Raw genomic sequence first — 15,262 nt, forward strand, 5'->3', positions numbered from 1 at the left:
TCTAACTTGTGCTAATTAAGGATAATTTTACTGGGAATAGACTTCAATGTGTCAGTTATTTTCTTTCAGTAACTAAAAACAATTTCATTGTCCTCTGGAATTCACTGTCCTCTGGATTTTATTGTTTCTGTTAAGAAGTCATTTTTAGGTTTTACATAATGATATGTGTGTGTGTGTGTATATATATATATATTATATAATTTAATTTTTTTCCCTCTGGCTCTCTATAGCCTTATTATTATGTGTCTTGTGATTTTCTTTTTACTTCATTTGCTTAGGGTTTGCAGAGCTGCTTGACTTTATGGCTTGATGTCTAATAATAGTTTTTTTAAAAAAATCTGCCATTGTTTCCATAGAATATTACTTCAACTAAAACATTGCCTTTTTTGTCCTTCTTTCTGAGATTATAATTATAGACACACTATACCTTTTCACTGTTACCATTTGTCTCTTCTGCATTTCCCGTATCAGAATTCTGTGCTGCAATTTAGATACATTAATATGTAGTTGAACTATTTTCTAGTTCATTAATCTTTTCTTTTGTTGTATCTAACCTGCTATTAAACTCATATCTTGTGCTCTTAATTTCAGATATCTTAGCCTCCAGTTCTAGAACTTTTAATTAATTCTTCATACAGATTTAAATAATCTCTGTATCTACTCATCTTCCATATATCTTTCCCATTATTTTCTCTAATTTTTAGAACCAAATTAATTATAGCTTTTTTCAAGTTCTTGCCTACTAAATCCAATGTGTTGGTTGAGTATGAATCAGTTTTACCATCTGTTTCTTCTTTGATGTTCAATCCTATAGTCCTGTGTTTTGGAATATTTATTAATTTTCAATTGGATACAAGTGTACCTTGAGTTACTGGAAATTTTGTTCCAGACCACCACAGTAAATTGAATATTGTATTAAAGTGAGTTACATAATTTTTTTTTTGGTATCCCATTGCATATAAATGTTATGTTTATACTATTCTGTACTATTAAGTGTCATAAGCATTATGTCTAAAACACAATGTACATATTTTAATTAAAAAGATAGCTTATTGTCAAAAAATGCTAACCATCCTTTGAGCCTGAAGGAGTCATACATTTTTGCTGGTGGAGAATCTATCCTGAGTACAGATGAATGATGACTGGCCAGGGTGGTGGTTGCCAAAGTTTGGGGTGGCAACTTTTTTTTTTAATAAGACAGAAATAAATTCACACATTGATTAATTCTTCCTTTCATGAATGGTTTCTCTGTAGCATACAATGCTCTGATAGCGTTTTACCCAGAGTATAATTTCTTTCAAAATTTGAGTCAAACCTCTCAAACCCAGCTGCTGCTTTATTAAGTAAATTTATGCAATATTCTAAATCCTTTGTTGTCATTTCAAAAATCTTCACAATATCTTCACTGTGATTTCATCTTAAGAAACCACTTTTTTTCCTCATCTGCAAGAAATAAGGCCTCATCTCCTGAAGTTTTGTCATAAGACAGCAGCAACCCAGTAACATCTTCAGGCTCCATTTTTGATTCTGGCTAATTCATCCAGCTAATTCCTTTATATCAGAAGGTATTTTCTTCACTGAATTCATGAACTTCTCAAAGTTATCCATGAAAGTTGAAATCAACTTCTTCCAAACTTCTTCAAATGTTCATATTTAACCTCTTTCTATGAATCACAAATGTTCTTTATGGCATCTAGAATGGTGAATCATTTATAGAAGGTTTTCAATTGACTTTGCCCAGATTCATCAGAGGAATTACTATCTGTGCCAGTTTTAGCCCTATGAAATGTAAGTTTTAAATGACAGGAGTTGAAAGTCAAAATAACTTCTTGGTCAATGGGCTGAAGAATAGATGCTATGTTAGCAGACATAAAAACAACAATAATCTCATTGTACATCTCCATCAGCTCTCTTGAATGACTTGTCAATAAGCAGGGATATTTTAAAATAAATTTTTTTTCCCAAGAAGTAGATTCAACACTGGGTTCAAAACATTCAGTAAGCCATGTTTTAACTGATGTGCTGTTGTCCCAGTTTTGTTGTTCCATTTTTAGAGCATAAAAAAATGTAGATTTAGCACATTTCCTAAGGATCCTAGGATTTTCAGAATGCTAAGTGAGCACTGGCTTCAAACTAAACTCACTAGCTGCATTAGTCCCTAAGAAGAGCGTTAGCCTGTCTCTTGAAGCTTTGAAATCAGGAGTTGACTTCTCCCTAGTTGTGAAAGTCCTAGAAGGCATCATATTTCATTGTAAGCCTGTTGTATTTACATTAAAAACCTGTTGCTTAGGCTGCCGGTTCACGATGGCAGAGTAGAAGTACGTGCACCCATCTCCTCCTGTGAGAGCACCAAAATCTCAATTAGCTGTTGAACAACCATTGACAGGAGGATACTGGAACCTACCATAAAAGTATGCCCCATGTCCTAAGACAAAGGAGAAGCCACAGCAGGATGGTAGGAGGGGCACAATCACGATAAAATCAAATCTTGGGTGAGTGACCCACAAACTGGTGAACAATAATACCAACAATGTTCTCCCACTGTTGTGAAGGTTCTGAACCCCATGTCAGGCTTCCCAGTCTGGGGATCCAACAAAGAGACTAGGAATCCCCAGGGAATTTGACCTTGAAGGCCAGTGGGATTTGATTAAAAGACTTCCATAGGACTGGAGGAAACAGAGACCCCAGTCTTGGAAGGGATAAACAAAGCCTTGCATGCACAAAAACTCAGAGGAAAGGAGTAGCGACTCCACAGGAAACTGAACCAAAACTGCTAGGGTTGGAGGGTCTTCTATGGAGGATGGGTCAGCAACGACTCACCACAGGGATGGGGGCACCAGTCTGGGAAGGTATCCCTTGGCATAAACCCTTTTGGACTTCACCATTACCTCAACCAGAGACCCCATAGACCCAAGGGCTGGGTTGCCTTAGGCCAAAAAGCTACCAGGGAGAGTGCAACCCCACCCAGCAGCAGATAATCGGATTAAAGCTTTACTGGGCAAGGCCCTGCTCAACAGTGTAAGACCCAGTTTTTCACACCAACAGTCCCTCCCATCAGGAGGCTTACACAAGCCTCAGAGAGAATAAGCAAGAACCACAGTCCCATAGCAACTAAAACAAAAACCACATTACAGAGAGTTCACCTGGGTGAAAAAGCAGAAAATTATGCCCCAGATGAATAGAGACAGGGAACCTTCCAGAAAAAGAATTTAGAATAACAATAGTGAAGATGACTCAGGATCTTGGAAAAAGAATGTAGGCAAAGTTTGAAAAGATGCAAGAGATGTTTACCAGAGACCTAGAAGAACTAAAGAACAAACAAGCGGAGATGAACAACACACTAGAAGAAATCAGCAGAATAATTGAGGCAGAAGAACAGAAAAATGACCTGGTGGACAGAATGGTGGAAATCACTGTCACAGAACAGAACATAGAAAAAAGAGTGAAAAGAAATGAAGACAGCCTAAGAGACCTCTGGGACAACATTTAACACACCAACATTCATATTATAGGGGGCCCGAAAGGAGCAGATGGAGAAGGCAATGGCACCCCACTCCAGTACTCTTGCCTGGAAAATCCCATGGACGGATGCCGGGAGCCGGCGTATTGCATATTGAGTGCATATTGCATATTGCATATTGAGTGCAGCACTTTCCACAGCATCATCTTTCAGGATCTGGAATAGCTCAACTGGAATTCTATCACTGCTGGGAGCCAGTGTGAGGAACTCCGCCCATGACAAAGGTCATGAGGAAGGAGGCTTGGCATTCACAAAGGCGGGATCGAGCTTCAGGAGTCCCCCTGGAAATTCTCGAGCATCTACCCCCAAAACCAGAGTCTGCCTACTTTCTGCTTTGTGCTTTCACCTACACCTCTGACTTTACGGGGGGCTGTCCCCCACTACCTCTCTCTGAAAGAAGAGTTAGCTTACAGCTCCAGTTAATAATTCCTGGGTGTGACAGTGTTTCAACCTACAAACTCCTTTGGAAATCCTCTAGCCTGCCTGAATAGGTTTTTCCAGCCACATGTGATTGTTCAGAGCCTCCCAACTGTGAGAGGCAGGAGATGTTCTAAACTGTCTAAACACAGATTCTTTTGAGCAGTTAAAAGATTGATTAGAAATTGTATTGGTGAAGGGATTTTCACTTGTTGGGCCAATGTTTGCTGCTAAGTTTCCATATCCCTTACCTGCTGTGTCCCTGGCAGTGTATTGATTAATATAATTGGTGTAAATAGTAGCTTTAATGTTTGTAACCTGGGACCCTTGAGTTAATTCTTTTTCTTGTTATAGCTCACCACACCTTTGCTCTGTAGGAATGCAACTTTATCTAATGCTTTTGGAGGGTGGCGCTTGACTTATCACCTTTAGAGAAAAATAAGTTTTCTGAAGAAAGGGTCTTAAAATGTTAACAGGCCTCCGGGCCAGAAGATGATGCAAATCACCTAAGCTTTTGCATATGATAAGTTTGCAGGAAGAAAGCCTGGCTTGCTGCATGACTCTACCCCTTCCCCCATTATCCTCTATGCATAACTTAAGGTATAAAAACTACTTTGGAAAATAAAGTGTGGGCCTTGTTCACCAAAACTTGGTCTCACCATGTCGTTCTTTCTCTTACCTTCTGGCTGAATTATTCAGCCTCTTTTCTCCACTGAATTTCCTCACTGAGCTATCCTCATTCTATTACTCTTTATATCCTTAATTAACATTTAATTAAGCAATTGTTTTCTGATCTTCGCCTACGCCGTCTCTCCTTCGAATACCCTGGATCAGCCGGGGCTGGACCCCAGCAGACGGAGGAGCCTGGTAGGCTGCAGTCCATGGGGTCGCAAAGAGTCAGACACAACTGAGCGACTTCACTTTCACTTTTCACTTTCATGCATTGGAGAAGGAAATGGCAACCCACTCCAGTGTTCTTGCCTGGAGAATCCCAGGGACGGGGAGCCTGGCGGGCTGCCGTCTATGGGGTCGCACAGAGTCGGACACGACTAAAGTGACTTAGCAGCAAAAGGAGCAGATAGAAAGGACCTGAGAAAACATTTGAAGAGATAACAGCTGAAAACTTCCCTAACACGAGAAAGGAAATAGTCAACAAAGGAGAAATATACCAAATTTCTGACAAAATTAAAGACAGAAGTAAAATATTAAAGGCAACAAGGGAAAAATGACAAATAACAGACAAGATAACTCCCATCAGCCTACGAGCTGATTTCTCAACAGAAGCTTTACAAGCCACAAGGGAGTGACATGATATATTTAAAGTGATGAAAAGGAAGAAACTACAACCAAAAATACTCTACCCAGCAAGACTCTCTTTCAGATTTGATAGAGAAATCAAATTTCCAGACAAGCAAAAGTTAAGACAATTCAGGACTACCAAACCAGCTTTACAACAAATGCTAAATGAACTTTAGGTAAGAAACAGAAGGAAAACACTTACCTAGAGAAAATAAACCCAAAACAATTAAGAAAATGATAATAGAATCATACATATTCATAATTACTTTAAATGTAAATGGATTAAATGAACATAGACTGGCTGAGCAGATGAAAGCCTGTGCATGTATGCACTTCCACTTACTATATCACTCTGCTTGACCCCCAAAGTGAAGTTGCTCAGTCATGTCCGACTTTTTGCGACCCCATGGACTGTAGCCTACGAGGCTCCTCGGTCCATGGGATTTTCCAGGCAAGAATACTGGAGTGGGTTTCTATTTCCTTCTCCAGGGGATCTTCCCAATCCATGGATCAAACCCAGGTCTCCTGCATTGTAGGCAGACACTTTACCATCTGAGCTACCAGGGAAGCCTCAAAATCTATGCAATTATTTTATAATACTAGTTAATCATGTTCCCATTATGGCTTGCACTTATAATTATTTTTTATTTTTTGTCTGGCTCTTGATTGTGAAAAATGATAAACATCTTTCATTATTGTGATTATGTAACTATTACTTAATACCATTGTATCATGATTGGTCAGCAGAAAATTAATAGAATTCTATATCACCAAAACTACCATTTAATAGAAAACATTGTAATCACTTTTAAAAATCAAGATTCATATCAGAATTATCTTGGAATTTTTTGAAAAATACAAATGCCCAGGTGTAGCTTTTTATTTGCCAGAGTGCCAGATATGTTTCTAATAAGCAGCCATATTTGAAAACAACTGGGCTATATGAGGATCTTTTACTTTTTTTTAGTTTGCTTCACTTTTTCTATTTCATTTTTAGTGCTCTCATTTCATTTAGTTTATGTTTTACAATTTTTCCATCTCTTCTTCTTCTTTTTGTTTAGATAATTCTTTCTTAAGCCTTTATCAAGCATAGTAGAAAAGCTCTCATATGCATATATATAAATAATATGTATAATATATATATTTTAGAAAACTTTTTAATTTCTGCCTAACTAAAGAATTTCATCCCACTTCTTTGACTTAGTAGAAATAGAATGCTTGATTTCTAATTTAAAAAAAGTAGATATGCAACAAGTAACAAAGGTTTACTCTATAGCACATGGAACCATGGTCAATATTTTGTAATAATCTATAATGGAAAATAATTTCAAAAATAATATATGTGTATATCACACACACACACACACATACACACACACAAAACCAATCCTACTTTTTGAACTTTAGCAATGTACACTTTTCTGCCAGTTTTTCTAAATGTCCTATGGACATCTATTTATGAGACACAAAACTTTAAATATATGTGTGTAAGACATAAGGTTAGTATAAATTAATGTAAATAGAAATCTTTTATATTTAAATAACTACTGACATCATTCAAGATGCTCCTATTCTTATATTTTCTGTGCTTGATAAAATATTCTCAGAGAAATGTTAATATGTCAATGATTATATGTTTTTTATTTTCCCTTATATTTCTTCTGATTTTTGCTTCATATATCTTTGTTTCTTTGTTGTTAGGTGTCAAATGGTTTTTGATGTCTATCTTCTTTGTGAATTGTACCTTTTATTATTAAAAATATTCATCTTTGTTTCATTAAAAATAAATAAACAATTAAAAAACTCTATTGCTTAGTGTATACACCTTCATTTATTATCTTAGCTAAATATTCTGTATATCATTTTCCAGTTTTACACCAGCACTTACTGCTTGTTTTTATACTTTACATTATAGGGTTGGCTTTTTCCATTAAATTTTATGGACTAATGCCTGTTAGCTTCAAAATTTCCCTTGTAGCTTCCTCATCCCTCTCAGGCTTCATAGAATTGAAGAGAGTTAGGAACTTGCTCTGGATTCAGCTTTGTTTATGGGAATGTTGTAGCTGATTTGATCTTCTGTCCAGATCACTGAGACTTTCTCCAGGTAAGCAACAAGCCTGTTTTGCTTATCATTCCTGTGGAGTAGTAACTTTAATTTTCTTCAAAAACATTCTTTTTTTTTTTATTTTTGCATTTACAATATGGCTAATTGTGTGATGCAAGAGGCCTAACTTGCAGCCTATCCAGGCTTTCTATATGCCTTTCTCACTAAGATTGATTATTTTTAACTTCTGATTTAAAGAAAGAGACATAAAATCCATTGAACACTTAGAGGCCATTGTAGGGTTATTAATTAGTATAATTTCAATATTTCTCAGGGAATAGCCAAAGAAGAGGAAGAGAGAGAGGAACTTTTGGTCAGTGGAACAGTCAGAACATAGATAATATTTATCAGTTAAACTGAAGAGGTCTTACAAATAGCTGAGAAGACAAGAGAAGCTAAAGGCAAAGGAGAAACAGAAAGATATACCCATCTGAATGCAGAGTTCCCAAGAATAACAAGGAGAGATAAGAAAGCCTTCCTCAGTGATCAGTGCAAAGAAATAGAGAAAAACAGTAGAATGAGAAAAACTAGAGATCACTTCAAGAAAATTAGAGATACCACACGAACATTTCATGCAAAGATGCGCACAATAAAGGACAGAACCTTATGGACCTAAGAGAAGCAGAAGAGATTAAGAGGTGGCAAGAATACACAGAAGAACTATACAAAAAAGATCTTCATGACCCAGATAACCATGATGATGTGATCACTCACCTAGAGCCAGAAATCCTGGAGTGTGAAGTCAAGTGGGCCTTAGGAAGCATCACTACGAACAAAGCTCAGGGAGGTGATGAAATTTCAGCTGAACTATTTCAAATCCTAAAAGACGATGCTGTGAAAGTACTGCACTCAGTATGGCAGCAAATTTGGAAATCTGAGCAGTGGCCACAGGATGGGAAAAGATCATTTCTCATTTCAATCCCAAAGAAAGGTAATGCCAAAGATTGTTCATATAATACACAATTGCACTCATCTCACATGCTAGCAAAGTAATCCTCAAAATCCTCCAAACAAGGCTTCAACAGTACGTGAACTGAGAACTTCCAGATATTCAAGTGGGATTAGAAAAGGCAGAGGAACCAGAGATCAAATTGTCAACATCTGTTGGATCATAGAAAAAGCAAGAAAGTTCTACTTCTGCTTTATTGACTATGCCAAAGCCTTTGACTCTGTGGATCACAATAAACTGTGTGAAATTCTGCAAGAAATGGGAAGACTACACCACTTTCCCTGCCTCCTGAGAAACCTGATGCAGGTCAAGAAGAAACAGTTAGAACTGGACATGGAAAAATGGACTGGTTCCAAATAAGGCAAGGAGTATGTCAAGGCTGTATATTGTCACCCTGCTTACCTATATGCAGAGTACATCATGTGAAATATTGGCCTGGATGAAGCACAGGCTGGAATCAAGATTGCTGGGAGAAATATAAATAACCTCAAAGTGCAGATGACACCACCTTTATAGCAGAAAGCGGAGAAGAACTAAAGATCCTCTGGATGAAAGTGAAAGAGGAGAGTGAAAAAGTTGGCTTGAAATTCAACATTAAAAAAACTAATATCGGGACTTCCCTCGTGGTCCAGTGGCTAAGACTGCATGCTCCCAATGCAGGGGACCCAGGTTTGATCCCCGGTCAGGGAACTAGATTCCACATGCCACAACTAAGATCCGGCACACCAAATAAACAAAATTAAAAAAAAACAAACAACTAATATCGTAACATCCAGTTCCATCACTTCATGGCAAATAGATGGGGAAACAATGGAAACAGTGACAGAGTTTATTTTGGGGGGCTCTAAAATTACTGCAAATGGTGATTGTAGCCATGAAATTAAAAGATGCTTTCTCCTTGGAAGAAAAGCCATGACCAACCTAGACAGCATATTAAAAAGCAGAAACATTACTTTGCCAATAAAGTAGTCAAAGTTATGGTTTTTCCAGTAGTCATGTATGGATGTGAGATTTGGACAATAATGAAAGCTGAGCACTGAAGAATTAATACTTTTGAACTGTGGTGTTGGAGAAGACTCTTAAGAGTCCCTTGGACAGCAAGGAGATCTAACCAGTCCATCCTAAAGGAAATTAATCCTGAATACTCATTGGAAGGACAGATGCTAAAGCTGAAACTCCAATTTGGCCACCTGATGTGAAGAACTGACTGATTAGAAAAGATCCTGATGCTTGGAAAGATTGAAGACAGGAGGAGAAGGGGATGACAGAGGATGAGATGGTTGGATGGTATCACCGACTAGATGGGCATGAATCTTAGCAAGCTCTGGGAGTTGGTGATGGAAAGGGAAGCCTGGCGTCCTGCAGTCCATGGAGTCACAGAGTTGTACATGACTGAGCAACTGAATTGAACTGGTCAGTTAAATTTGTTGTCTTATATGGGGATGTTTCCTTGTGTCCCAAAGCAACTACAATAGTGATGTAAAAGATAACTGATCACAGATCTCCAAAAAAACAAAACAGAACTCCCCTTCTGCTTTATACTATAAATACAATAATAATGAAAAATCTGAAATATTGTGAAAATAGCCAAAATGTGACACAGAGATTTGAATTAATCAAATGCTGTTGGGAAAATGGTGACCATAGACTTGCTTGACATGGGGTTGCCACAAACTAATTTGTTAAAAAATAAATAAATAAAAATCTGTGAAGCACAGAAAAATGAAGCTCAAAAAAAGCAAGATATGCATGTAGAGAATTCCTTATTAAAATCAGGTAATATTATGTCCAATAAAGAGGATACAATTTCCTCTGTTAGGCACATTGAATGGGAAACTGTAACTAAACCAAATTTTACCTGGAATGAAATACTATAAAGCCTTGATCTACCTCTTGTTTATCTCTTCTTCTAAGGTATACTACTACAAATCTTCAGGGGAAATCTTACTTGATCTTTGTTTTCTTAACACCAAGAGGTTTGAGAAAACTCCCCCTCTGTTTTACACATATTCAGTTTTGACTTTTGACTTCCTACTATGTGCAGCTTCAAAATTCACTTCATATCTAACAGTATATACTGGCTGTGTGCTTGAGACCTCTAGTTTCGTTGCATCCATCTCCATGACTCCCAAATATGTGTTAGTTTTCCTATGCCTCACAATAACCTCCTCTCAGGGGCCAACTAAGCCTTGATTCTCAGAGTCTAGCTGCCTCCAGAGTCAGCAAGCAGCCCAAGAGAAAAACTCAATGCAGTTTTCAGCTTACTCTCTTCTACTTCTCCAAACGTATCCTGTACTTTTATGTTTTTCTTGCTCTATTCACAGAGCTTCTTCTTATGGCGGGTCTTTGTCTCCTCAGAATGAAGGCTATTGCAATTTCTGCTTTGATTTTCAGTTTTGTCTTAGCTTTTTATCTTCCACCTTGAACAACTTCAACTGTGACAAAGGTTTTAAAGGGGAAAGCTGCCTTTATGTGGAGACCCATCAAGCCTCTAATTTTATCACTCTGGTACTGTGGGAACACAAAAATTCTACTGGTTTCTTTATTCCACATCTAAAGTACTCTGCATACATGCTAAGTCATTTTAGTCATGTCCAACTCTTTGTGATCCTATGGATCATAGCCCACCAGTTCCTCTGTCCATGGGATTCTCCTGGAAAGAATACTGGAGTGGGTTGCCATGCCCTCCTCCAGGGGATCTTCTTAACCCAGGGATCCAACCAGCATCTCTCACATCTCCTGCATTGGTAGGTGAGTTCTTTACCATTAGTACCACCTGGGAAGCCCCCTAAAGTGTTCTACCATGGCTTAAATTTAATTCTCAGACAGCATCTTTGCTCTAGATTGGCATATGCTTCCTATTTGAATGTTTAGCTCCCTAGTCTTCAATTCTTCTGTAGCTCTCAAGTAGTTTTAAACACAGATTTCACCCAGGCTTTAACTGATCTCTGTTATGAGTGTCTGTTTGCCACAGACTACCTCATATAAGTTAGTGGTGGAATTTTTCTTTATTGGATTTTTATCTCCTTTGAAGCAGAAACAAGAAAACAAATTATCTTCTCCCAAAGTAAATAATGGGACAAGCATAATATAACAGCTAAAGACAGTCACATTTAAAAAAGGAAAAAAATAGAATGAAAAAAAAAAAAAAAGAGTCATGTTCCTAAGAATTCTCAAAGCCCACCTGGGAAAACTCCATTAGGCCTGGGAATAACCCACTTCTCTAACTGTTGAGTCCATGGATCTGTCCAATGGTTCTCAGCTCTACCTTCAGATTATCTTTCTTTTTCACAAGGGCAATATTTGTTAGCAGTTGAGCAATTTTATCAGGCTGTTTCCTGCCTGCAGTATTTGGGAGTTTAAAAACCTTCTTCAATTTTGTCTCTTATCAATCTTTTTCAGTCTAGTTTGGCACTGTTTCTGCTGACTTATCTTCTTAAGAATCTTGTCTATCTCCCATATATATTGCAGGAATTTATTTATTAGACAAAGATCCTCAGATATTTCATGAGTAATCTTATCTTTACTCACTGATTCGTCTTAGAAGGTTTAGGGTCCATGGGTCTCATGTCTAATCTCTTCTTGGAGTCTTCTGTAAGAATGTGTATTTTAATCTTTGACCCTTCTGATATCCTGGTAAAAGGTTTCACAGTCTTAGGTTTCTCTTCAGAGTACACTTTCAATAGTAATAAATGTCATAATTTTAACATGGTTTGCAAGCTAAAATTAGGATAGGCTGGATAGGTTGAAGATTCCACAAATTATTAAATTCATGTTCCTTTTTGCTTAACAGTTTTTCTCTCAATCTATTTCTTTTCCTCACATTATATTCTAAGCATCAAGGAGAAAGTGAGCTTGACCTTCAATACTTTGCCTGTAACTCTTCTCAGCTAAATATATATGTTCATCCTTTATAAGTTTTGCTTTTTTATATAATAGTAGGGCATAATTCAACTGAACTTTCTGCCTCTATGTGAAAAAGACCCCTTCCATTTAGTTCTAGATAGCATGTTCCTCATTTTCTTCTGATCCTTTACTAGCACAATTTAAAGTTCATATTTCAAACTACAGACTGTTAATGATTATTTGAATATTCACTAAGATGATACAGAGTTTCTCTGCACATTCCTTACTTCATTCTGAGCCCTCACCAGCCTTTAACCATGTTTTTATCAACAGTGTGTTAAATACAGTCTATAGAGTTTTTCTATCATGTTCTTCAAAATTCTCCAGGCTTCTACCCAAAATCCAATTTCAAAGTTGCTTCTATATATTTATGTGCTTGCAACAGCAGTACCCCACTATTAGTACCAAAATCTGTATTAGCTATTCCCCTTGTAACAAATTGGCTTCAGTTCAGTTCAGTCGCTCAGTCACGTCTGACTCTTTGCAACCCCATGAATCGCAGCACGCCAGGCCTTCCTGTCCATCACCAACTCCCGGAGTTCACCCAAACTCACATCCATCGAGTCGGTGATGCCATCCAGCCATCTCATCTCTGTCGTCCCCTTCTCCTCCTGTCCCCAATTCCTCCCAGCATCAGGGTCTTTTCTAATGAGTCAACTCTTCACATGAGGTGGCCAAAGTATTGGAGTTTCAGCTTCAGCATCAGTCTTAAAACAACACAATTATCTGAAAGTCAGAAATCCAAAACAGACGGGCAGGGCCACAGTCCTTCTGTAGTGCCATTCTCCACCTTGAAAGCGAGAAACATACTATTTTTCTAGCTTTAATGCTCTGTTCCATCATAACACGCTTTCTGACTTCAATTCTCCTGTGCATTTGTACTCAGGCATTCAGTCATGTCCTACTCTTTGAGATCCTATGGACTGTATCCCACCAGGCTCCTCTGTCCATGGGATTTCCCAGGCAAGAATACTGGGGTGGGTTGCCATTTCCTTCTCCACGGGATCTTCCCAACCAGGATCAAACCCACGTCTCCTGTGTTTCCTGCATTGGCAGGCAGATTCTTTACCACTGAGCCACCTCAGAAGCCCTATTACTTCCTCTTAATCACATTGTGCCCACCAGGATGATATAGGATAATTTCCTTTTTCAAGGTCCTTAGCTGAGTCATATTTGCCTTTTGACATGTGAAGTAATGTATTCAATTTCTCAAGACTAGAGGGTTGATGTCTTTGGGTGGCCTCTACTTAACAAATATACTTAATTGGGGGCCATAAATTTCAAACCCTGAGTTCTACAGGATTTTGAATTTTTAAATTTGAAACTTCCCTTTACTTAAGCTATTGGTTATTTCTGAGATGGTAAATCCCAGATTGTTTTTCTTAGTATTTCTGCTGTAACCTTCCTTTCTTTAAGCAGAAAAGGTAGAATGCCCTAGATTAGAAGAGCCATGGAGTACCATGGGCATGGGGATTGAACACATTTCTTGATACTTCCACTGTAATGCCATTTTATTTCATGCTTTAATCTCCTAATCTCTAAATGCTTGTTCTTTACTCATATGAGAGAATTTGGAGTATTTCCTCAGGAAAGTGTTAATTAAACTAACAGAATCATGGAGCAGAAGGCTTGTATTACATTTTAAACAAAATGAAAAGAAATAATCCCTACATTAAAAGATGACATCTGAGTACAGTATCTGAGAAGAATAAACCTGAAGGGCAACAAAACCTCATTATCTAGCTTTTTCTAATAATATACTTAAACAACTTTATATTTGAAAAATAACTTTGATGTTTCCACTGATTTGTTTCTACTGGTTAACTGACCCATACTTTTGCTTATGCTTTAACATGCACAGTTGATTAATATGCAATGAGGTTCTTATGATTAATCTAACAATTATATATAGAATCCTCCTTTTTAGTGTAAAAGTCACTCTGGAAGAATTCTTTTTTTTTTTTTTTTTTTTAGTAAAACAAGCTATTTTGTAAAGTGAAAACAAAATTTTGACACCTTTGCAAAATCAAATGGCTTTAGAGTGCCTTTGGGGAAATCAATTGCATAAGACTGTATAGAAAAGACATATTTTAAGCCTGCTAGAGGTTGTAGAATTTGGCACAAACAAAGAAAGAGAAATGTAAAGTCAGTGGTTTTTTACCCTGTAATCCATGGAGCTCTGAAGATTTCAAGGAGGGGCCTTGGAGACTGCTGCAAAGTGTAAAGGAGCCAAATAGGCAAGTCTTCAACCAGAGTGCTCTGTTTTATCTGATTTATGTGTTGGTTCTGGATACCCTTTGTTTGAACAAAGGCTTTTATTTGGCTGAACAATTGGATAGAAATTGAATCAAATAACTTGACCTAAATCCTACTCAGTGGGAAGCAGAGCCATGACTAAATCTTAGTCATTTCATTCTTTCACTTAAATCCTTTCAGCGGCTCTCTGTCAACTTCAAGATAAAATATATGCTCCTTTGCCATGGTATTCACGTTCTTAGTGACCTGACTCTTGTCTATTTCTGTAGCTTATTTCTTGCTCTGCAGTCTTCTTAATGCCTTTAAGACTCTCCACAGGCATTGTTTCATATCTAGAGTGTCCTAAGGGAGGCCTGGAGTGCTGGGATTCATGGGTTCGCAAAGAGTCAGACACGACTGAGTCACTGAACTGAACTGAACAACCTGGAAATCTTCAAAATCTTTGAGATTCTTTACTTCCTACTTCCTTGATCACCACAGTGAGGATTAGAGCCCTCTTCTATTCCCATAGAACCCTTTGCATGCTTTATTATAGAACTTTGAATAACCCAATTAAACTGTTCATAGTATGCTTTCTAATGGTGTCATCTCTGAATACCCAGCGCCTGGCATAGGTATTAGGTCAGTTTGATGATTAAATGGTGGTGGTGGTTTAGTTGCTAAGTCGTGTCCAACTCTTGCGATCCCATGGACCGTAGCCTGCCAGGCTCCTCTATCCATGGAATTCTCCAGGCAAGAATACTGGAGTGGGTTGCCATTACCTTCTCCAGGAGATCTTCCCGGGAATTGAACCCCAGTCTCCTACATTGCA

The sequence above is a fragment of the Bos javanicus genome, chromosome 9, assembly GCF_032452875.1.
Source record: "Bos javanicus breed banteng chromosome 9, ARS-OSU_banteng_1.0, whole genome shotgun sequence".
In the NCBI taxonomy this organism is placed as follows: domain Eukaryota; kingdom Metazoa; phylum Chordata; class Mammalia; order Artiodactyla; family Bovidae; genus Bos; species Bos javanicus.